We start from the raw sequence: 24,929 nt of genomic DNA on the forward strand, positions 1-24,929 counted from the left end.
GACTTTGCAGAGTTTTAAGTGTTTAATAGGAAAGAATATGTAAAAGTCAGACAGAGAAAGACAAATATCATATAATATCATTTATATGTGGAATCTTAAAAAATGATACAAATGAACTTATTTACAAAACAGAAATAGACTCACAGACATAGAAAACAAACTTATGGATACCCAAGGGGAAAGGAGGTGGGGGAGGGATAAATTAGGAGTTTGGGATTAACAGATACACACTATTGTATATAAAATAAACAACAAGGTCTTACTGTATAGCACAGGGAACTATAGTCAATATCCTGTAATAAACCATAATGGAAAAAAACATGAAAAAGAATATATATGCATAACTGATTCACTTTGCTGTACACCTGAAACTAACACAACATTGTAAATGAACTACACTTCAACTTGGGGAATTCCCTGAGAGTCCAGTGGTTAGGACTCCGAGCTTCCATTGCTGGGAGCCTGGGTTTGAACCCCGGTCAGGGAATTAAGATCCCACAAGACAAGCGGTGCGGCCAAAAGAAAAACCAAAAACAAAAAAACAAAAAACTATACTTCAGTTAAAAACAAAAGTGCCTTGAACATAGGAGATGCTCACAAAATTAATTATGAATCAATTAAAATAATTCCCTTCCTTCTTCTCCTCCTTTCTCTGGCCATGGCTCTGCCACTTAGGAGCCTATGGCCTTGGTGAGTCATTTTTGCTCTCTGGGCTTCATGAGGGGAAGAGAATGTCAACAGGTCATCAGCACAGATCGTCTGAATTTACTGTTTACCAGGGGGAAGGAGATGATGTCTCTTTTTCCCCAGCCGCAGGGCCTAAAGGACTTGCTTAAGTTAGCGCAGAGATGCCCCTCCCCTGACTAAATGGGCATGGTGGGGGACTTCAGAAAGGAAGCTAGTGAAAGGGACTACCCTTGGAATACTAAGCAGGCTCTTAATTTCTCCTTGAATTGACGAGCATTCTATTATGGTCCTGCCGTTGGCAGATAGGGGAAAACCTTGATGGTGACTGAATTAAATATGACTGGGATTTACAGAGGAATAAAAGGTCCCGGAGTAATATGGCTTCTTTCTCTGAACCATACATTGGAAGCCCTGGTGCCTGATCGGCTACTGAATCTCCAGTCCTGAGGGTTTTTAGATGGAGAGCTCTGGAAGCACTCACCTGGCAGCGAAGTTTCCAGCAAATGATATCACCAGAGGTTTTGCCCTGCAAGGCGTGCTGGGTTGAAGGGCAAAGGGACCTACCATATTTGCATGGTGTTGATGACATCACACTGGCTAAGAGGACTTCAGCCTTTCTCCAGTCATCTCAGGGGATGGCCTGAACAGAGGGCAGCAGACGAAGGGCTGGAGGGAGCATAGGCAGGCAGCATCATGGTTCAGCTGCTTGGAGTTATTTGCACAAGTTCGATAAGCACCTCCTCCCCCTCCCTCTCTGGAAGAATGCTGCAAAGATGGAAAACAGTCGGGACCAGTGACTGCTTGGGGCCATGCCTGCAAGCCCCTAAGGACATTTTCTTCGGGAAAATACCCTGCAGCATTTTAAGGAGCATAGTCTGGGTACAGCAGAGAGTAGAGTCCTTACTTGCTTGAAGTCTGGCGGGGGAGGGGCAGAGAACAAGACAAAGGCAGGGAACCTGTTTCATTGTCACAATAAACTTCAAGGTGGGTGGGACTGTGATTGATGTCATTGTAGGAATAAAGAAACCGAGATCCAAGGAGATTAGGTGACTTGTCCACAGTCACACAGTTGGGAAGCAGTTACTAAACAAGAAACAAATTCCCTGGACACCCCAGGCCCTCATGCTCTCTCCTGTTAAAGCTGCCTTCCATCCCCCTGTTCATAAAGAGGGGTACAGATGGTGCTGGGGAGGATGTGTACATGGTGATGATGCAGGGTTTTGTCCTGCTGCTTCCAGCCTTCTCCAAGGCAGGGGAACAGGCTGCGGACTATGAAGGCTGTGAAGACAGAAGCTAAGATATTCAGTGCCTTTATGGGGCTTAGAAAAGATGCCCACTCTGGGTCAATGTAACCCTGTGCCAGGCCTGGACTTTAGCCTCAACTTATCCTTCAGGCTGCGTACATTTTTGCAGAGAATAATGTACACGTCCCTCCACATCTGCTCTGCTGACAGGAATTCAAATCTCAGCTTCAGAAGGAGGCTTTCCACCACCAAGACTTGCCATTTGCCTCTCTCCTCTTCCTTCTGCTCTTTTAAGCAACTCCTTCAAGGAACTGTCTGCTAAAGACACCCGGACAACTTACCCTACTGCCTATCTAGTACTATTTTTTTTTTTTTTTGTGCGGTATGCGGGCCTCTCACTGCTGTGGCCTAGTTAATTAACTAGGATGTCGTTAAAATTTCATTTAGGGGTCTTATGAAAGAGAAGAATAAAATAAAACTTTTGAGTTGAGGGCAATGTGAGTATGTTCTGCAAATGAGAAGAGACTGGGAAAGAAGGAAAAAGAAGTGGGGTCTGGTTCCAGGCGTGTGTTGGAGTAAAACAGCCAAGCTGGGGTTCCAGGCAACCGGGCATCAAGGACCAGTGTCGGGGTACTGTTTGAGTTTCTAGGAGGTAGGTGGGAGCAGGATGTTTGTCCAGGGACAACGTACCTAATATTCAATTCACATGAGGGGACCACTTCATCTGCCCCTAACGTCCTCATCGGCCCCAAATCCAGTGACTTACAAGTCTTTTCTCTACCGTCATATAGATATGCACAAAGCTGTCTCTCTGTAGGGGTCCAAGATCCACTGTAATGGTGGAAAGGGATTTTGAGCAGGCAGCAAGGAGATGGGGAGAAGCTGATGTACCTGTGTGAAGAGGTGAAGCTGAGCAAACAAAGGTCCATGGAATTAAACATGTGGGGCTTGATTTCTCAAATAGGTAACCTCCTCAAAGTTAATAGGATTATTTTCTGGTGAGATCAAATCCAATTGTAAAGGTATGAGGAGAGCTTGCGATTGAAGAACACAACTGCAGGCTGTTTTATGAAATAAAGAATCCTTTGGTCATGAGTCAAGTTTGCCCCATGATTTAACTTAAATAAAACCCTGTAAAAATCCACACCATCTTGGAAAGTGGATTTTCCTAAACCTAACTAGAAATGCAGCCACTCTAGCTCCTCCCTTAGAGGAGAAGCAATAGGTCCTCTTGGACAGGAGATAGCAATGCATCACAGGGAGCCCTCCCATCTTCTCTACTCACATTCAAGCTGGAACGTATTGGTGAGGTTTGCTGGGACCAGACTTCTCAGAAGTTAAGACTCATTGGATGCTGTGGTTAGAAAGGATCTCAGAAGTCATCTGGTCTGCCCTCACACCTGTTATAGCAACATCCTGCTCATGACAGATGGCCACTTGAGGACAAGGACCACTGGGTCTCGTTTGACTTTGGTTCCCCAGAACCTATAACATCATTTGTCAAGTAGCAGGTGCTCAATGAATATTGATCTAATTACCTACTGACTGAGTAAATGAATGCATCTCTCTCAGTAACAAAGATTGTCTCCTTGATCAAAACTCTCATTGGGCTCCTCTGAACTCTCTTCTCAACTAGGCTCTGACTCTTGTGTTTCTATGTTCAACTTTTCATCGTCCAGTTTTAGCAAGAATTCTGCTAAATCAGTTTAACCAGAATCCTCCACCCTCAATATCTGATGGAGTTTTTCATCCCCCACCATTCCCCAGCTGAGGTCTGATCACCCTGGCATATGCCTTTAGCAAGAATCCTATTAGGTTAATTTAGCCAGAATCCTCTCTTACCCCTGATGTTTCCTCTTAGTAATTTTTAATCCTCTGACTCTCTCTCTGCTCCTTGGCTGTAAATTTCCACTTTTCCTTGTATTTGGAGTTGAACCTCATCTCTTTCCCTTACTATAAAACTCCATTGTAGTAGCCACCCCCCACCTCCCGCCTTGAATAAAGTCTGCCTTACCATCTTTTGATGAGTACCATGAATAATTTTTTCTTTAACATCAAAGCTATTTGGACACCTCCAGGGACAGGATGCTTACTATCTCAGAAGGCAATATATTGTTTTTGTAGATCTTTCTGATTATTAGGAAGTTGTTTAAATTGAGTCAAAGATGGATTCCTTGCAAATTTTCTACATATGTCCTGGTTCAGTTCTCTGAAGGCAGCAAAAAAGCCTCTTTCTTTATTCCCTTACTATAGTTTTTGCTGTCCTATTTTTCATGTGCTCTTTCTTCAGTAGCCAGTGACCTCATGCTTTTCCTTGCTGAGCTGGAACATATCCAGTGAAGTGTTTAACTCACAGATGCCTTGCCATGGCTCTATGATTTAGGTCTCTCCTTTTCTCTTGGCTGTGTTCATGTTGAATGAACTTGTCATAGGGACCATCCTTTCTCAGCTAGCTGCTACCGTAAAAAACTAGCTGAAAGAGAAGATATTTCTGGTGGGGATACTATTAGTGACTTTTTTTTCTTCTTTACATTTTCTTGTAATAATGGAAAATATTTACAATGAGAACGCTTTACTTTAATAATCAGGAAAGAAAATCTATAAAGCTATTTCTATTACGGAAGAAAGATACTGATAAACTAGCTTATAATAGAGTGCTGATGAACAGTATTGACCTAGAGAAACTTTATCAAATATCTACTGTTGGAGAAGAAAAAAATTCCTCCACTCTTCAAGGTTCATTTGCCTGGTCTAATAATTAAATTGAGATAAGACAGATTAACAGGAGAAAAACGAATTTAATTATGTATGTACGGGAACCCCATAAGAATATGAGACCCACAGGAAGTCAGGCAATTAAGACTTATATGCCATCCTGAGCTGAGGAGAAAAGGGTAGGGGTCTAGGGCTTCAAACAGAAGGAAGACAATTCACAGGAAGATGGGAAAAGCAAATGTTTGGTAAACAAATGTTTGCCATGCCACACAGAGACGATGGGACACAGAGAGGAATTTGGCCCACAGGCCCTGCCTAGCTTCTCCCCACCCAGTTTACCACACCTAGCCCATATTCTTTGTAGCTATCTTTGGTGATAGCTCTCTTCCTGGACCAGGCCCTGAATCTAAATTCTTTTGGGCAGTTAAGGGGAAAGGTGAAAAGCTCTTCCTGAGTCATTTGGGCCTTGACTGTCTTCAGCTCAAATAAATCCACATGGCAAAGTGGCACATTTTGGGGAGGCTCATTCTGAAATCCTCCTGTCCTGCCTTTAAAATTTATTCAAGAAATTTTATAGTCCAGAAGTTGAGCTGGTAGATTCCTCCATCTATTGAACCAGTCTCTTAGTCTGAAAATAGATCAGTTTAGTTAAACAGTTGTGTCTCATTTTAGGAGGCAGTGAGGCAGGTGGGCTCCAAAAGTGAGGCCTATGGTGCAAGCAATCAGGTACTTTATAAGAGGCATTTCTATGGAAACAAAAGAAAACAATGGTTAATGATTGGAGCTGACTATAACTTTAGTGTCTGCGTTCTGAAGGCGGTCAGTTGGGAAGATTGCTCAATGTCCAGCTCATGACACTTTCAGATGGAGTGAGGGCAGGCAATGTCAATCTGATATATTTACTGGATTGCAGTTTGAATGTCTCTGGTGATTTTTCTGAGTAGCCACACAGTAACAGGCACAAAGATTGCCCCTACATGAGCTACTATGGTGATTTCTCTAAAGTTGATATCAAGTTGTCCAGGCTTATTTTTCCAATGGGCTTTATTGGTTCCATAAAGTCAACCTTAGTTCCTTAAAGCTGTCTGGTCATATATGAGTCTATATACATTTCTCTCAAATATGACATTTCATTCAAGGCCTTGGTGATGTAACCAACGTTTCTAGTTGTGTCCTGTTACAAGGAGAACAGATTCTTAGGGAACTTAGGCAAATAACTGCTGTGAAAATAAGAATACTCACTGAGAGTTTCTGAATCCTGGAGGGATCAGGCAGGGAATAAAAGTAATTGTTTCATCTTTGTTCACAAAGATAGATTTTACCAAATTACTCTAAGAAAAGAGAAGAATGTTTGCTTAAATCTGGAAAAACAAAACTTAAAAGGACCAGCGATGTTTCAAACAAAAAGTCATAAAAAATTATAATCATCCTCATCAGTTCATTCAGTCCCATGAAATTAATATTTGTTATACTTGAATCCAGTTTTTCCATTAATTTTGAAATTTCTTACCCAGTTCAGTTTGATGATCTTAAAATTGTCAGAAATCTGTATTCTAGAATACTTTAAAATTCCTTTCCATGAATCTCTCTAAAGATGAAGTTTTTCAGGAATACTTCTGCAAAAACATCAGAGTAAAACAATGACAGAGTGAATGACAAAAGACTTAAAAATACCCACTTTTAAAGATCTGATGAGAGTTTATTATAATGTAATTGACAAGGAAATTTACTTATTTTTGTAACGTGCAACATTTTAAGATAATGACTATAGTTATGACTGATTAACATTATACCAGGACATATCAGAATTTTAGGAATTTCATACAATTTCTAGAACACTCATATTTTTTAAAATTCAATTTTATTTATTTATTTTTATACAGCAGGTTCTTATTTGTTATCTGTTTTATACATATTAGTGTATATATGTCAATCCCAATCTCCCAGTTCATCCCACCACCACTACCCCCCTCCTCCACTTTCCCCCCTTGGTGTCCATATGTTTGTTCTCTACAACTGTGTCTCTATTTCTGCCTTGCAAACCAGTAGAACACTCATATTAATAGTATATATCTATACAAATACAATCTAACACTTATCTTCACTTATTTGATAGTGCTTCATGTAACTTATCAAATAAACCTAATTATTTTAACATCTCTCTTTTTATAAGGAGAGAGAAGAGATCTTTTGAGATGTTACAGAGGCCCTCTGGAAAATCCCAAAGTTACTTCTGGGTCAAAAAGACATCATTTAAAATTTGATTTGGGGAAGTTTGTCAAAAATATCAAAAGGTTTGGACGCTTGACTAAATAGAATCAGAGATCATTATGAAACAATATTTAATTATCCATTTAACCAAAATGACAAGAAGATTTCAAAGGCAAATGTAGAAGCTTACATAGTTCTGAGCAAAACTTAGCTCTTTTAATACTTCATTTAGTTAAGTAATCAAAAGACCTGAAGATAAAGACAACATGAAGCACAGGAAATTACTCTGATAAAACATAGAATTTCTGCTTTTAGGCATATTATTGAAAAAGGTAAAGAAAAACCTTTTACAATCTCTTATTAGGAGCAGACCAATAGTCCAACAAAACGTTTTTCTTTGGCAGATGAAAGAAAATTAAGGCTCAGTTTTATATAAGTACACTATTGACATTAAAACTTATTTTAAAAACCCCTATAATAACAATTCAATTGTAGTCAGCTTGATTATACAAGGTAAAATTCTCTCTGTCTTTTTTTCTCTCTCTCTTCCCTACCTTCTATACCATTTAGTTTGTCCTTCATTCTTATCTTTCCCATTCTAAAATAACCAGTTTTACTTTAGGACAAATTTGCTTTCTTTTTCCTTAACACAAATGCACCTCCACACCTCTTACATTTTCTTAGCCCAATCCACATCTTATTTTCTTTGTATTTCCCTTATTTCTAGTAGTTTTAATTACACATATTAGAATTTTTAAATAAAAAAAAAAACCCTTAATTTCTAGTGAAAATAAAAAAGTAAACAATTGTGAACTATCTTTTATATTAGCATTCTGTGGCTTGGCAAATTTATAAATACTTTTTGTAATTTCTAGAAACACATGCTTAGATCTCACAGTAAATTTTTTGGTGTGGCACAAAACATGCTTACTAAGAGACCCAAATATCTTTTGTTCCTCTGTAATAAGGGGTTAAAAGTATTGAATAGGTAAACTTAGACTTATTTAGCAATTAATGTTTTAGCGTTTTACCTTATTTGGAAATGATCTAGCCATTTAATGAATTCCCATCAGTTAATTTAACTTAGCAAAATTCTAAGGGTGGAAGTTACCAAAGAGATTTGGGAAGCTATTTTAAAACAGACATACCATAAAACAATTATTATTGAAAAGTTACCTAAAAACTCTTATGCCACTTACATCTATTACACAGTTCATTTGTTTTTAACAATCATATTTAGATTATGCCTGAAGATTTCATAAGACTTTAAAGCAGCTAGCCATCACCTTAAATTATTTTTCTTGCTGACATATTTTGTAACAGAGATGAGCTTATTTGACTTTCAGTAAACCTAGGTAAAATAAAACTATTATACTTAATGCTGATAACTCTAAAGACATGTCTGTGCTAATTAAACCAACAAACTTAAACTAGATTTTATTTACCCAAAATTATCCTAGGTCATGCAAACTTGAAAAACATTTGGGCTAGTTTCTATTACATTTTTGAGATTTAAAAATAATTTATAAGTGCTTATTTTAAGCCAATTAAATAGAGTTCTTTTACAAATGAATTTGGCAATACCATCCAGAGGTAGAAAAATATATCTGTAATGCACATACATAGACATACATAAACATGAAGACAGACATAGAGACCGTACAGTTTTTTGTTTTTTTGTTTTTTTGCCGTACGCGGGCCTCTCACTGTTGTGGCCTCTCCCGTTGTGGAGCACAGGCTCCGGACACACAGGCTCAGCGGCCATGGCTCACGGGTCCAGCCGCTTCGCGGCATGTGGGATCTTCCCGGACCGGGGCACGAACCCGTGTCCCCTGCATCGGCAGGCAGACTCTCAACCACTGCGCCACCAGGGAAACCTGAGACCATATAGTTTTTGATTTAAAATTGTAGCCATGGGATGGGTATGACAGTGCAAAACTCACTAGTTTGTAGAATAGTGAATTGGAATAAGTTAAGTGTACCTGACTAGATTTTGGGCAAGAGACCTTTTATAGCAGTTTGTTTAAAAAGGCTTTTCCCTTCCTTTGTCCCTTTTTTCAATCTTAGGAACTAGGAATGGTCTAGATAAGAGTTAATATTTACATCTCAAAGGCACAGGAAATGAATGCAAGTTCCTACAAGAAAGACTGGTTTCCTAAGACCAATATTTACAAGCCTTTTGAGGTAAACAGGGGAGGTTTTGGGATTGGTGAAAAGGAATAGGCCTTTAGAGCTGCATTTCTACTTTTGCAAAGATTTGTAAGATAAGCACAGTTGCTTTTCATTCTTCAAAGAACGAGGTTACAGCCTAAATGATATGAAGGAGCTGACCTGCCCATCCAACTATACTATCTTCAATTTACTTCTTTATATCAAAGAGAAGATTTCCAACTAAGATGGAAACCAAAAGATTTATGTCTTTGAAAAGTCCGTATAAAGCATTTTTAAAAAGCCTTCCTTTTGAGTACACAGTTCAACCTTGGACTAATTCACCTTAGGGGGAAAGCCCCTAGATTGCTTCTATCACCCCCTGAATATCAGCCTTCAGCTGATCATTTGTGGGAGGGCTTAGGAGGAATTCTGGTCACCTATTTCCCCTGTGTGTGTATTTTTCTTCCCCAGGGGGCCATCTGAATTGTCTATAATTACGGTATAATCACAGAAGGGAAGAATACCCCTTAGCAGTTAATCTAGGTTCTGAAACTGAATAGGCCCCTATAAGGCTCCTGGGCATGGAAGACTTTCTGTGTCCCCCTTTCCTTGTTTTCAGGAAACAGACTCCAGCTTCCATGGCCTTCCCTGAGTCTCAAAGGAAAGATTTGAACAGTTGCTAATCAGGGATGGGAGAGGATGCAGAGATAAGGGAGGAGTAACCAGGAAACTGTAGTGCAGCTTTGGGACAGGGTCCTGGTTCTACCTTAAGAGACACACATCACAATATCTTTGAGCTCTTTATAGAACTAAAACCCCAACAAATGGAAGATGTCAGCATTCTTTATTCCAGAGAAGACCACCTGAGGCCAGATTAAAGGAAACAGAGAAGCTCACCAAGAGATTATCTGAGACCAGATTAAAAGGGTGCAGGACCTGCACACACCCTAATCTTATCAGCAGTCCCACCCTTGAACCATCACTATAAAACTCCTCAACAAATCCTCCTGGGTGGGGACACACGGTTTTCAAGGGCTGGAGCCTGCTGTGTCCCTCTTTTCCTGGCAAAGCAATAAAGCTATTCTTTTCTACTTCACCCCAAACTCGGTCTCTGAGATTTGACTTGGCACTGCTGCAGAGAGGCCAAGTTTTTGGCCTCAGTCCCTGTGAGTGGGGTTGTGAATGGTCACGAATCTTTCAAATTCCTTTCTAAATTTGATACCTAAGTCAAATGCGTCACTGGGTGGAAGATTGTGTGGTATTTTACAGAACACCTTGTTGTATGGAATTTTCTTGAGGCTTGGTGGGTGACCTAGTGTCAATCTAACCTTCTCCATGATCAACTGATCTTCACATGAGAGTCTTTGAGTTAGGTGGTGAGCATTCTAATAGTTTTTAAGTGCTTGATCCATGCCTGCCAATTTCACAGATTTGGCTTCCAAGATGTCCCTTAACAAAAGCCTTTACCTCATATGCACACTAACCCACAGCAAAATGTGTCTAAACATACTCCAGTCTGGTGAGAATCATGAACTCAACCAGTCTGTGAGGCTGACTCAAATATCGGACTTATAGGGCTTCTGCCTACATTCTACCGTATGGTTTTCCTCCTTATGGCAAATGACACAACAGACAGAGACAAAGAAAGACAGTGGTCATCTCTATGCGGGAAAGGATCAACAAGAAGAATAGCAAATCTTTACCAAAGTTGCTATACCTATAATATTTTCTCCTGCTAATTTAAATTTAGAAAAGTAAAAAAAAGACTCTCACCACTCTTGCTTCCATTGGATTTTGCAGCCTGGAAGACTGAATTGGTAAGAATTTTTACTTTCTGCTGGCTTGTTGTCAGAGGTCCCAGTTTTCTCAGCTGTAGCAGCCTCCGACTGAGCAGTGTCCAGCCAGTGAAGGTAATCCTATCTGGGTCACCAACTGTTGGGAAAGAAAATATTTTCCTCTACTCTACTAGGTTCATTTGCCTGGTCTAATAATTAAATTGAGATAAGACATATTAACAGAGAAAAACAAATTTAATTATGTGTATATGGGAGCCCCATAAGAATATGAGACCCGTAGGCAGTTAGGCAATTGAGCTAACATGCTGTTCTGAGCTAAGAAGGTGGTAGGGGTCTAGGGCTTCAAAGGGAAGGAAGACAACTTACAGGAAGATGGGAAAAGCAAATATTTGGTAGACAAATGTTTTCCATGCCACACAGAGACAATGGGACACAGGGAGGAATTTGGTCCACAGGCCCCTGCCTAGCTTCCCTCCACCCAATTTACCACACCTAGCCCATATTCTTTGTAGCTATCTTTGGTGATAGCTCTCTTCCTGGACCAGGCCCCCAATCTAAAATCTTTTGGGCAGTTAAGGGGAAAGGTGAAAAGTTCTTCCTGAGTCATTTGTGCCTTGATTGTCTTCAGCTCAAATAAATCCACATGGCAAAGTGGCACATTTCAGGGAGGCTGGTTCTGAATCCTTTCACTACTAAGTAGCAGGCACCGACCTAGGCAGTACAGAGATTAACAAAAAAAAAGTTTTTCATTTAGGTAGCTCTCAGTTTATTTGCTCCAACCATTATGCCCTATGAAAAGAAAATGCTCAGGTTGCTATGGGGGCACTGAGGAGATGCACTGAAAGTAAACTGGGAGAGCAGCAAAGAACTTTAAAAAGTAGGTGTCTCACAGGGAATGAGGAAGGGAGAATTAAACAGGAAGGTGCACTGATATGCAAGAGATTGTGGCCCTTTGAGGAACTTCCAACGGTTTGGTGCCCTGGGAGGGCAGGGTGTGAAGGAGGGAGGGGAAGAGCTGAGGCAAGAGGGGTCAAGGTCATGGAGGACTTGCTGCTAGACTTTTAGACTATTCTGTGTGCATGTACATGAGGGTAGGGTGGTGGGGAAGGAGGCAGGAAAGGTGAGAGCCTTTAAACAAGGAGGACTAATAACTTTGTCCAGAGAAATGATTGGTAATGGTAGAAATCTTGGCAACATGATTGTTAGAAGGAAAGATTTCTGGGTGACGAGAACGGGGAGTAGGAGAATATATGTGCTTTCATTTTTCAAGGAATATCATACTTGTAACGACTCATAGTCCTTCTGCTCTGTCACAAGAAATGGGAAAAGTCATTGCTTAAGGCATAAGGACACGTGTTCTAGAACCAGTCTTCCTAAATTCTAATCACAGTTCCACTACCTACTGGTGATGTGATCATAGCCTCTCTGTGTCTTAGTCTCCTCATCTGTAAAGTGAAAATAATAATAGTACCTACCTTATTAGGTTGTTGGGAAGATTAAATGAATTAGCATATAGGCATGGCTCTTAGAAAGTAATATTATTAGGTATGGCTTATCTTCTAAAGGGTACCAGAAGATGCCACTCAAAAATATACCTCTTTGGGGCTTCCCTGGTGGCGCAGTGGTTGAGAGCCCGCCTGCCGATGCAGGGGAGGTGGGTTCGTGCCCCGGTCCGGGAAGATCCCACATGCCACAGAGCGGCTGGGCCCGTGAGCCATGGCCACTGAGCCTGCGCGTCCGGAGCCTGTGCTCCGCAACGGGAGAGGCCACAACAGTGAGAGGCCCACGTACCGCAAAAAAAAAAAAAAAAAAATATATATATATATATATATATATATATATACACACCTCTTTGGCACGTGGATTATTTTGAGTTAAAAGGCAATTGAGAACCAGAAGGTGCAGGAAAAGCTTTAAAAGGAGGGCACAATTTTTTCTTTTACAAAGGAAATTTTCGCTTGTAGAGATGTCTCTGTTGCCCATACCAGGAAGAGGAGGACTCTTAACAATTCTTATCACCAATGTAAATCTGCATAACAAACCTCACCAAACAACATTTTACTAAACAAGTTTACCATACTTTCCTGGTCACCTTTCCAAAACTTGCCTCTCCATCCCGTCTTTCTACCCAGAGGCCCCAAACACTTTTTCCTTTTGTTTAGCCTAAGATGGTATATAAGCTCAAATTCCAACCACCCCTGCTCCTACGAGCAATGCACCTGTTAATAAACTTCTGTTTGTTTCTCTCTTGTTAATCTGGTTTTGGCCAGTCTCATGCACAGGAGTCCTCTGAAGAAACTAATCTGGGTAAAAGAAAAACCGATTTTTCTCCCTTAGCTTTTCATCATTGTTCTATCTATAAGGAGAAAGAAGGGTTGAACGGGATTTGGAGTCAGAAACAGCATGCCTCCATAACTAACTGTGTGACTTGCACAATTTAACCTCTACTGGTCCCAGTTTTCCTGTTGGAAATGCAAATAATGATAATTCCCACCTCACAGGGTCTTGTGGGGATCAAACGAGATAATGGGTGCAAAAACACTTTATAAATTGTAAATTGTCAAATACCAGCCACTAGATTAATATTCTCTCACCAGTCCTCTCATGAAGAGGGCAGGGATGGGTCTCCCTGCTTAAAAAACTGAAGGTCAAAGGGGTTCAGTAATTTACCACAATTCTTCTTCAAGTCTGGGTCAGGTCTGGCCTGGGACAGGACTCTGCACTCAGCCATTTCCCTACACAGTCTGGTCAAGTGTGCTCTGCTGGCCACCTCCATACCCAAGAATTCACATGATTAAAAGCAAAATCCTGGGCTCACCCCCCCCCCCCGCCACTTCACTGGGTTCTAATTGCCTTTTCCTTCAGAAATAGGAATAATTAAATAGCAGCTTTATTTTAATAAGCCTCAGGTCAGGCTCAGCATTCTGCATCCTAGGTCAATTTCCCCACGTTTCTTAGCTAATCTGGGGGAGAGGAAACTGTCTAGAAGCAGAAGCAGCTCATTTGCATCAAAAGCACTATAATTTGTAAGTAAATGGCATTGCTTTTAAATGCAAAGGAGCTTCCGTGAGCTGACAGAGAAGACTGTCTTTGATTCTTCAAATAACTGTGACCCCTAATGTTCTGGAAATAATCTTTCCCTCTCTCCAATTACACCCATCCCAGGAGGATCCCCCCTTAACTCCTCTTCAAAATATAGCTATTAACATTTCTCCAATCAAAGGCAGCTCTCCTTGCCCACAGGAGGACTTATTTGAGGAACAATCCTCAATTGGGCAGACACACTGAGATGCTACTAAATGCCAAGTGTTGGGAAACAAAGATGAATAGGACACTGTCAGGGCTGTTAGGAAGTTTACAGTCTTGGAAGATAAGGTTGCTACATGTGTAATAGAAGATAGAATATGTTGTTTGAAGAGAGATGCAAAATGTTCCATGAATTAGTCTGAACCTGCCTGGGAGATTAGGAAAGACATGGAGGAAGATGGTTACTATTTTGAAGCTCAAAATCTGATATGCTCTCTCCACCAAATCAGTTCTCCTCTGTCCTCCACAATTCTTACTCACCTCACAGTCTCAGTCCAGTTCCTTTGCTCATGCTTGGTCTTCCGTATTTGACAGTCCTTCCTGTTAAAAACAAGACAACAGCCCCAAAAGGAAGTCACTTGTCACCAGACGTCATCAAACCAAGACTTAATACCTAATTTAATGACACTTTCAGTCTTTCCCAAGAATGAAATCTTAAACCAGTCAACTGGACTGGAATGACCTGGTCAACATTAATGAGGTCATCTAACTGATAGATTCCTGCTGTCTCCTATAGGAAGGTAGCCTTGTCACAGACAATCCACTTTTAGCAGGTATAAATCCCTTGTCCTGATCTCTCCTGCATAGGAGTCTTCTATTTTGTACAGCTCCTCAGAGCTCCTTTCTAGCTGCTAGATGGGATGCTGCCCGATTCATGAATTGTTGAATAAAGCCAATAAGATCTTTAACATTTTGCCAACTACCAGTTGGCACTTGCCATCTACCTCTACAAGGATTAAAAATCACGAGCCGCTGCAGCTGCTGACTTTCAACACCCCCTGAAAGGAGTTCAGGGTGGAGATCAGGAATGAGGCACTCTGTGCTCTGGGAAAAACTGGCAGAACAAGCCTTCAGATAGTTAGATATTTTCAGGAGAAGATTTTATGAGCCCAACTCTTGCATCTCCTTGTATCTAGAAAAGTACTGAAATCATTAACTGTGATATTTGCTCCTCGTGACTAGCAGCAAACCTCTGCCAAAATGTGTGCTTGATTGCACGTCCCCCCTTCACTAAAATCGTATATAACGCTGACCTTCCCCACTACCTCTCTGAAGCAGCTCCTCAGAGCTATCCGAAACGCTGTCTCCCAGGCTATAGTCCTCATTTTTCCCCCAATAAACCTTAACTCACAACTCTCCTGTTGTGCTTATTTTTTTTCAGTCGACAGTTAACTCAGTTGAATTTTGTTTTCTTAACAGTCCTTAGTTAAAGCATCACTCCCTCCAGGAGTCCACCAGGAAGAAACTTCACCCTTGTTAAAAAAACGAAATTCAACCAAGTAAATTTGAAGATCTAATAGGCTTTATTCACTGATTCACGAATTGGGCAGCATGGTATCCGGCAACTAGAAGAGGACTCCAAGGGGTTGTACAAAATGAAAAGTTTTTATAGGAAGAAGGGTGGAGTAAGGGAGCTATTAGGAAAAGAAAAGAAAGGATTATTTTTAGGCCAGGATATCTTCTTTTCTGGGAGAAGGGAAAGGCTAAGGTTTCATCATGCAGATTGCCTCTTCTGCCTCTGAGGGTATGGAGAGGGTCCACATGACAGATTACCTTATTGGTGTTGACCAGAAGATTCCAGACTGGTTGATTAAGGTTACATTTCTAGTGAAGGTCTAAACTGCAATTAGGTTAGGTATTACATCTAGGTTTAGTATCATGGGTTTTGCACAAGTGCTACCATTTTGGGCCTGTGCTTATTCTCTTTGACACCATCTAAAGTGAATTTGTGTAGCCTATTAACTAGCTTCCGGCCTCTTTTCGAGCCTTTGTTCTGTATACTCTGTGCCTGAATTCTTTCTCGCTTTGGGCAGACCCCTGAATGCTGAGGATAGACGGTTCAGTGGGAGATTAGAAGTGGGAGTGGATTGGAATCCAGCCTCTGACCCTAGCCAGCTGTGTAAATTTGGGGAAGTTATACAGCCCCTGAACTTCACACTCCTCATCTGTAAAATGATAGTAATAATTATCACTGTACCGAGTTATTGAGGAGAGATGGCTAATGGATATAAAGCAGTTAGAAACTGTTTCATAAAAAAAATGTTTGTGTTCCTTATGGCTATACATCATTAGTTTTGTTGGGTGTGTTAGGCCATTTCCTGGGTGTGTAGGAAGACCTTTTCCTGGTACTTGGTATTTAGTAGATGATAACTAAGTGCTTGCTGAGTGAATGAATGCTCTGTTTCATCTCTATGAAAATTCTTTCCAAGAAAGAGTTTTAAGAGCCAGTATGTGAACTGTCACCATCTCTTTTCCCTCTGCAATCCCACCAGTCATGCTCTTCCACCTGCATGGGAACTGCTTAGAGAACATGCGGCAGAGCCACGAGTGACCTGCAATGCAAATGTATGAGAAATAAACCTTTGATGTTGTAAGCTCCTGAGGTTTGGGGGCCATGTGTCACTTCAGCTTACCCTGGCTGATATAATAGCATATTATCTGGCTTTTCTTCCTCTGAGGCGCTGCCCAGCCCTTTTCTCCCATTCCGGTGATTGCATCAATTCCATGCCTTAATATTTACCAAACCTATGTATCTCAAGCCACAGTCCTCACCGTGTGGCTAGCCTGCTGGCACCTGAAACTCAGCAGGCACAGAACCAGACTCACTTTGCTCCCTCCCTTCCCCAATTCTGCTGCTTCTCCCATCATCCTTTCTATATCCATGGACTAACTAGAGAAATCTGAGAAGTCACTGGTACCGTTCTCAAACCCTTCATTCCACTGAGGGGTGAGGCTGATCACTTCTACTGCTGAAATGTCTCTCACTTCCGTTTCCTCCTTTTAAAGTCTCTAACCCTAATCTGGCCTTCCATTTGTCACCTGAATGCCTACAGGAGCCCTGCAGCTAGCCTCCCTGCCTTTTGTCTCTTTCCTAATCAATCTGTCAATCCTAATATTTGCAGGGCCTGGGATAAAAATGTGAATAGAGACCCAAACATTACATGTCTAAATATTTAAAATTTATAAATCAAGATAAAATACATGCTAAACAGAATATATTCTGGTTTCCTGTCTTAACAAATAGACCTTCATAATGACTTGGAAGCCCAGATCAAATTTCAAATTTTGGGGGGGTTACATGATGGAATATATAGAATGGGGAGAACTGGATCCCGGACACCAGCTCATCACCCACACCCTTTTCTCTTCCCATTCCTGGCTTTACTCATGACATAAGAAGCTTTGCACACACGTGTGAGAATTCTGAGCTTGCATGTGTAAGATTCACCCACACCCCATGCAAGCAGCCAAGCTTTGCCCACCCTTCAGCCTAGGGTGAATATGACAAAACACAGTCTGCCCTTAGGATGAGGAATCAAAGATGGTAATAGTTTGTGCCATGGAAGTGGGCTTGCAGCCATGTGTGTAGGGAATTCCACGATCTCGACACGCTGAGGGAAGGACACTCTGGAGGGAAGGACGTTGGCTAGAATGCTTTGTCCTCCTGGTTCCTTGTACTTTCACCCTATGGGAAGGGCATGACTAGAGGTATGGGTCAAATGCATCCTTCTAAAGTGGAAGGCCTAGGGCAGGGGTCCCTCTTCCTGAGCCTAAGAGCAATTCTATAAACCATAATCACAATCAACATTGATTGAGCATCACTGATGTGCCAGGCATTGTTCTAAATTACTTACTGATGAAGAAACTCAGCACATCTCTTAATTTGCCCAAGTTATACTGTTACTGGACACAAGTTTGTGTGCCTGTTGCACAGTGAGGCCGAACTGAAGGCTTGGAGTTTAGAGAAGAGAAACTCCAAGGGCCCAGCAAGGAGAAGAGAAACTCCAGGGCCCAGCAAGGAGAATGCGGCTCATGGCCAAAAAACTCTTGAACTCCCTGAAGGGTTTCAGCAAAGCATTTTAAAAGTGAGTATTTCAGCAAGGTGAGGGAGGGGCTTCCCAGGGTCTGTGACCAGCTCGTGCACAGTTCTCTGATTGGTTGATGCTGAGGCCACAGGACAGGTAACATTATCCATCCTTAGGCACCAGAAGGTCTGGGAGCTATGTGCTCATGATCATCAAGCAGTTAACTTCTTCCATTTGGGGGTGGTTTTTAGTATCTGAAAAATGCAGGAAGTATGCATGAGATACTAATATCTAGGTACTTCAGAGAGGAGCTACAGCAGAAGATATGGGGGAGGGGTCTGTCCTGGAAAGACACCAAAGGGTTCTGACCAATTACAATACAGCTCATAGGAGGCAGAGTCAGGGACTGAACCCAGGCAAATCGAATCCCAGAACCACAGCACATAACATGCTACACTGCCACTAGAATCAACTGAAAATCCCGGATCTGATTGAAGCCGTCTCCTGTTCACCAAAATGCAGTGTGTGACCCAGTAAAGATAATATTAGGGAAAGGACTCCAAGATTTGGAGCCAGAAGATTTTGGTTTTAATGTTAGCTCTACCATTTGCTAGTTCTGTCTATTAATCAAGGAACTTTGCCTTTCCATAAAATTAGGAGAGTAATAATATGTCTCCCATTGGGGATTAAGTGAGTAGTGAATATGAAAAGCTATAAAGCCCCGTTATTATTAAGTCTGTTATTAAGATATTACAGTTACTATGGATACCTAATAAATTACCCTAAAACTTAGTAGTGTGAAAGAACCATTTGTTAAGCTCCTGGATTCTGTGGGTCAGGAATTTCAACAGAGAAATTTCCATTTCTCTGCTCTGCAACGTCTGGGGTCTCAGCTGGAAGACTTGAAGAATGGGAGCTGGAATAACTGAAGACTTGCCCTCTCCCAATGATGCTGGCCGTTGGCTGAGACCTGCAATGGGGCTGAGGCTGAAACACACGTGAGGCCTCTGCAATACCTGGCCACCCTCAAATTGTGGTGGCTGGATTCCAGGGGTGAGGAAATAGAGAGATAGATAGAAAGATAGTGATAGAGACAGATAGAGATAAAGACAGAGAGACAGAGACAGAGAGAGAGAAAGACAAAGAGACGGAAATGGTAAACAATGTTGAACAAATCCCTGCCCCTCCTGGTTTGTATCTTTCTGAAGTGACATTATCTCTCCACACTTTCCACGGTAGCTGGGGATCAAATTGCAAGGTGTCCTTGCCATGGCATTAAGCATCACAAATCAGGATGGATCCTTGTCTGCTTGACTGAAACATCCCGCATCTTTCTGGCATATATTGGACGAATATTTTGTTAAGAGCAGGTAATTAGCTGTGCAACTTTGCTTTTGAATGGAGGAAGTTACGGTGTATCAAGCAGCAACTTGCCTTCCAACATCATATTATGTTAATTCTTCTCCATCATACGAAGGTGATTTGACACAGCGTAATGTGATGTGACTATAGAACATCAAAGAAAAAGATGAGGGGGTGGTTACTGCCCTGCCTCCTGTTCCTGAAAAGGAAGATGTTCCCAAATGGGCTGTCCTAAACAACCTGAGAGCCCAGGGGATCACTACCGTTGACTAAAAGATTTTTGTGCACAGCATCTCATTTACTCCTTACACCATAATCTTGTGGGATAAGCATGGGTAGCGTTCACATTTTACTATTGAAACAGTGAGGACTCAGAGAGTCCAAGTTACTTTCCTACAATCACATGACTGCTAGGATGTGGAGCTGGAAGTCTGGAGGAACATGAGGGATGTCCAGTGTATGAGCTTCGAAGCCTGGGTTGCCTGATACTGAGCTAGCTGGGATCAAGGGATCCCCCTTCCACAGAGGGAGGGGCTGTGTCAAAACTTAGCTTCCCACTGGTCCTGAGGGCCCCAAGCATCCCAGGCGACATGGAGCTGTGTTTCTCAGTATCCCCCTAAGAGCCAGCAACTAAGCTTAGACTGCTAGACATTTAAGCTCCAAATATGTATCTCCCCATACAAAGCTGCTCCCACCCTCATCCCACAAAACAACGAGCAGATGGAGGTGTTGGGGGCCTCTGCTGGGATTCAGCTGCACTCTGGCCACTTCTCTGGCCATAAGACGTGTGCACCTACTGAAGTCCTGCCCAGCGGTGCCTTCACCCTGTTAGGGCTTGCTGGTGGTGTTGGAGCCCTTGTTTTACAAAGACAAATCCACATCCTCTACTGGACATCCTCTGCTTCCTGTGTTGTTTGAGGCCATTGCATTTCATGTGGACCTGTTCGCATTTATTCAACTTTAATTTATATGAGCTCATTACCTACATAATCTCATAGAATCCAGGAGGGTCTGGGAATGCAGCATGAAATACTATTCTACCTCACAAGGAAATGTGTTCTTTCAGCTCTGCATCCTAAGGAAATGCTTGGAGATAAATAGAAATAAAATAAGCTTTTTTTTTTTTTTTTTTTTTTTTCGGTATGCGGGCCTCTCATTGCTATGGCCTCTCCCGTTGCAGAGCACAGGCTCCGGATGCGCAGGCTCAGCGGCCATGGCTCACGGGCCCAGCCGCTCCGCGGCATGTGGGATCTTCCCGGACTGGGGCACGAAGCCGTGTCCCCTGCATCGGCAGGCGGACTCTCAACCACTGCGTCACCAGGGAAGCCCAAAATAAGCTTTTTTGAAAACAAAGCTGTTCTCCATTGACAATTGTTTTTCTATATCTAGGTAGAATTATGTTCACAAGATCAGGGTAGATATTCCTTCGGATTTGAAGAATCTGTTTGGAACAGTGTTTGAATCATTATCTCCAAAATGAGCCCCAGTTGAAAGCTCTCCTAAGATCAAGTCTTAACAGGGAAAGGGAGCTTACTCAGCTACCTGGGAATGATGTTGCTGTATCAATTTGGGCAAAAGGAATGATTTTGAAACGACACAGACAATCTGACATAATGTAGATCCAGAAGTTGGAATCAGGAGCAAAAAGACTGCTTGAAAAGTGAATGGGCTGCTTGAGAACAAAGTAAATTCTGTTTCTCAGAGGAATTAAGATGGATGACCGTTTGGTGAGGTTACATTAGAATGACCAGAAGAATTAGATGGGGGCAGTAATAATAATAAGAGTAATGGTAATTTTTATTTTTTGAAACTTAGTCTAGGCCTAGGAAGGAGCTAAATTCTTTACATACACAGTATTACTTAATCCTCATAACAACCTCATGAAGCAGGTATTATTATCCACATTTTGAGGATGAGAACACTGAGGTACAGAGGTTAAATAGTATATTCAAGCTTAAACGTCACAGAAATAGGTTTAAATCCAAGTCTTTTTGATTCTAAAAGCCCTTGTTCTGGGACTTCCCTGGTGGTGCAGTGGTTAAGAATCTGCCTGCTAATGCAGGGGACAAGGGTTCGATCCCTGTTCCGGGAAGATCCCACATACTGCAGAGCAACTAAGTCCATGCGCCACATCTACTGAACCGGAACTCTAGAGCCCATGAGCCACAACTACTGAGCCTGCATGTTGCAACTACTGAAGTCTACACGCCTAGAGCCTGTGCTCCACAACAAGAGAAGCCACTGCAGTAAGAAGCCTGTGCACTGCAATGAAGAGTAGCCCCTGCTTGCCACAACTAAGGAAAGCCCGCATGCAGAAACGAAGACCCAGCACAGCCAAAAATAAATAAATAAATAAATTTTAAAAAAATTTGGAAAAGATACTTTAAAAAAATAAATAAATAAAAGCCCTTGTTCTTGACAGTTAGTCCTGGAAGCCAATGCCATTCTTCTAAAGAATTCTCTGACCCCTGCTAAACTCTTGACTTCTTGATTTAATAGTCATGGAATAAGTCCCCTTATGAGGGAAGTCCAGAGCCCTTGCACTGTGTGTGGTTACACTGGAGGTTATTTTCCTACAATATTTTCCTCTGTGTGGTCCCCACCTCTCTACTGGCAGATGGAGATGAGCAAAGTCAGGCCTCCTAGCAGACAGTGAGCGTGGGGGGCTACCTGCCGAGAGTAATGACCTGTTGTATTGTAAAGTAGAGGGCTGCAGGACAGGGTTACTCCAGGCCACTGAGAGTGCAGAAGGCTCCTTTGAAGTAGAGAGTGTAGCTTCTTTGGGGAAGAGCTCCCCAGTGGGTGTCCATGGAACCAATGGGTCTTAGGGGTGCCAAGATACTGATTCCCCCAGTCAGCACGGCAGGAGGGCAGGTCCTGGGATAGCCAGAGCCTGGATCCCAAAACCCTAATGGCTTTTGGCCACAGACAGGCTCTCTGATTTCCCTGGTGTTGTATAGACATTATTTTGTATATGTGCCTTGATGTGAAAAAGTGAGAAAACCCTATTAAAAGCATATTGCAGACGGAATGTTAGTTAGGAGGAAATCACTGAATTTTATGGATTTTATGGGAAACTGAGGCTCAAAAGATTTGCTCTGGAGGCTGTTCACAAGTTCCCTTCAGGTTCAGTCAGGACGATAGTAAGAAGGAGGAAAGAAAAATAAAACAAAAAGAAAAAAAGAAGGAAAACAGAGGATCTCTACTGTCAAAGGGGAGGGAGCTGGTGTGAATGTTGTGGAGCCTTCAGACCCATTACAGTCAAGCAGGACCTTAGCCAGGGACTTCTTAGCAAGGGGAGATGAATTATTGAAATGCCGGAATTTAACATGCTATTCTTACTAATAAGTGCTCTTAGCTACAACCCCAAAAATGTCACTGGATGTCAAGAGAGGATTCATAATGACACTTAAGTTTGCAAAGAATCCCATTCTGAAACTGCAGCCAATCCATAACACATTATCCATGTCGTGCTGAGCTCGTATTTAACTCTGACAAAGGACAAATATGAGGTGGTGAGAACTTGATGCTTTTCTCCGCCGCCGCTAGAGAGGAGAAGCGTTGGGGCATATTGTTTTTGACATGGCACCTCAATTAGGCCTTAAAGAATAGGTAGTACATGCTTGATGAAATAGGAGATGCTACACTGATCCGAGGAGAATTCAGCAGCTTGGTTTGAGGTTTAAGTTTGATGTTCCCCCACCAGGGACCCAGCAGTCACAATAATTACATTGCTGTCTTTTCATAATATGATTTATTTAGATGTTGCTTTATGAATTAATTCCCTCTAATTGCTGCTCCTCTCAATGTAAATCAAGGTTTCTTGCCTTCTGTAGTACGACGAACATTATCCTACAGTGCAGTAATTAGTCCAATTAGGAAGCAAGGCAGATGCGGAAAACCAATTAGTTTCAGGAATATATCTGTGCCTATGTATCCCAAGCAGTATTCAATTGAAATTTAATAGCAACTTAATAAAACATTGTTTTATTCATAAACCATCTACTCTTTCCAAGCTCTCATTTGTTTGTTTATCTGTTCATTTCTAACGGAGCCAGCGCCAACTTGCTTCATGCTTGGCGAGTCTCTTTCCATGCAGAGAAGATTATCATTTTCTCCCTGTTATTGGAGTGAAGGGATCCTTGCTTGGAGAAGGAGGCAGAGGCCAGTGGTTTGGGAAGGGGTGAACTTTTGGCATCCTCATCCTCTTTATCATAAATGTAACCATCATTTGATCCAGGGACTTAAACCAGGAGGTGTCAGCTCTGCATTCTACAGACACACATGTACATACATTCTTACACACACAGAAATAAAACATGTATGCACAGATACATACACATATACACACATATAGATACACATGCACATACATAAACTCACACACGGACACACATGCACACACACAGATAGATACACATATTAACATACACACTTACATGCATATACATGCATATACACACATACACACAGAATCATGCATGTGTATACACACAGGTACGTGTATATATCCAAACATACATGCACACTCATACATATCTATACACATATACATGTACACACACATGTTCTTGGCCACTGCCCCTCAAAGGAACCTTGTTCCTAGGCCCCTTTCTGAATCTAGCAATCTCGCTGGGGCTTTTGCTGCCTTAGTCTGGGCATGACTCAAGAGACATCCTACTTCCTGAGGTTTATTTCATTGGAAAATTAGAATAAAATGAATTATTAATCCCCTGGGTCCAAAAAGTAATCTATTCCTCAAAGTTTCTAAGTATTAACCCAAAAATCACCAACAAAACAAAGTGGTTTAACATGCAAACCGTTTGTGCTCTAACCCAAGACAAATTACTGTGGATAACACCACCCAGCTACTCACATAGACAATTTCACCAAGTGTAAAAAAAGGAAGAGGGTTATACCATCCCTTGATTTAATGTAGGATCTGGGGAGTGAAGCATTGCACACAGAGTGAGGAAAAACTCATGTTTCTTTAGTTGATGAAGGGCTGGCTGACTTTCACTAAAACTGCAGCTCAATTCTCTCTAGAAAGTGGAAGGCAGGAGGTGTCCTGTTGCATTTTGTCTGAGGAGTGTAGGTACCTAGAATCTCAGCGAGAAAGGGACCTTCAGGAGTGCAAAGACGCTTCTACGTACAGTATTTGATGGAAGAATCTGAAAGCCACAGAAGGGAGCTGGCTTCTCTCCGCAAGGTGGCAGAGCTAAATCAGCTCAAGTGTCTCTTGACTCATCAAGCTGCCATGTTCTTTGCACAGCATTCTGCTGCCTCCCTTTAGGAAACACATTTCCAGTTTCTAGAACATCTTTGTACAAGAGTTATTTAAAAAAATCTATCACAAAACAATCACAATAACTGAAAATCCCTATCCACTGCTCGATCTGAACTTTTGATTTATGTAACTCATTATCACTGCAGGGTGGTTGCCGTGATACGCTCCGTTTGTTTCCTTGATCATTATGTGGTTGCTTCTCTCTATGTCCTGAAAGCAAGACCTTAATAATAACCAGCAAGGGTAATACAATTAGCAAGATGTGGCATTAGTGTGTGCAGTTAGCTGTGTGAGGATGTGTGTTGTGAAGGTGCAAGTGATGAGGATTTCAGTGCAAGAAGTTCATCTTTTGGGACCAGTGACC

General features: G+C 41.8%; 1 long non-coding RNA gene across 1 annotated transcript; it reads right to left on the minus strand.

The window, feature by feature from the left end:
- Positions 1 to 4,718: 4,718 nt before the first annotated feature.
- On the minus strand, positions 4,719 to 14,708 carry LOC132424303 (uncharacterized). Its single transcript, XR_009519195.1, has 4 exons — positions 14,372 to 14,708; positions 10,782 to 10,940; positions 6,157 to 6,262; positions 4,719 to 5,392 (listed from the first exon to the last, which is right to left on the minus strand). It is a non-coding gene; the product is annotated as an uncharacterized lncRNA (long non-coding RNA).
- Between the last annotated feature and the right edge of the window lie 10,221 nt (positions 14,709 to 24,929).

Source organism: Delphinus delphis, chromosome 1 (assembly GCF_949987515.2).
Source record: "Delphinus delphis chromosome 1, mDelDel1.2, whole genome shotgun sequence".
Classification (NCBI taxonomy): domain Eukaryota; kingdom Metazoa; phylum Chordata; class Mammalia; order Artiodactyla; family Delphinidae; genus Delphinus; species Delphinus delphis.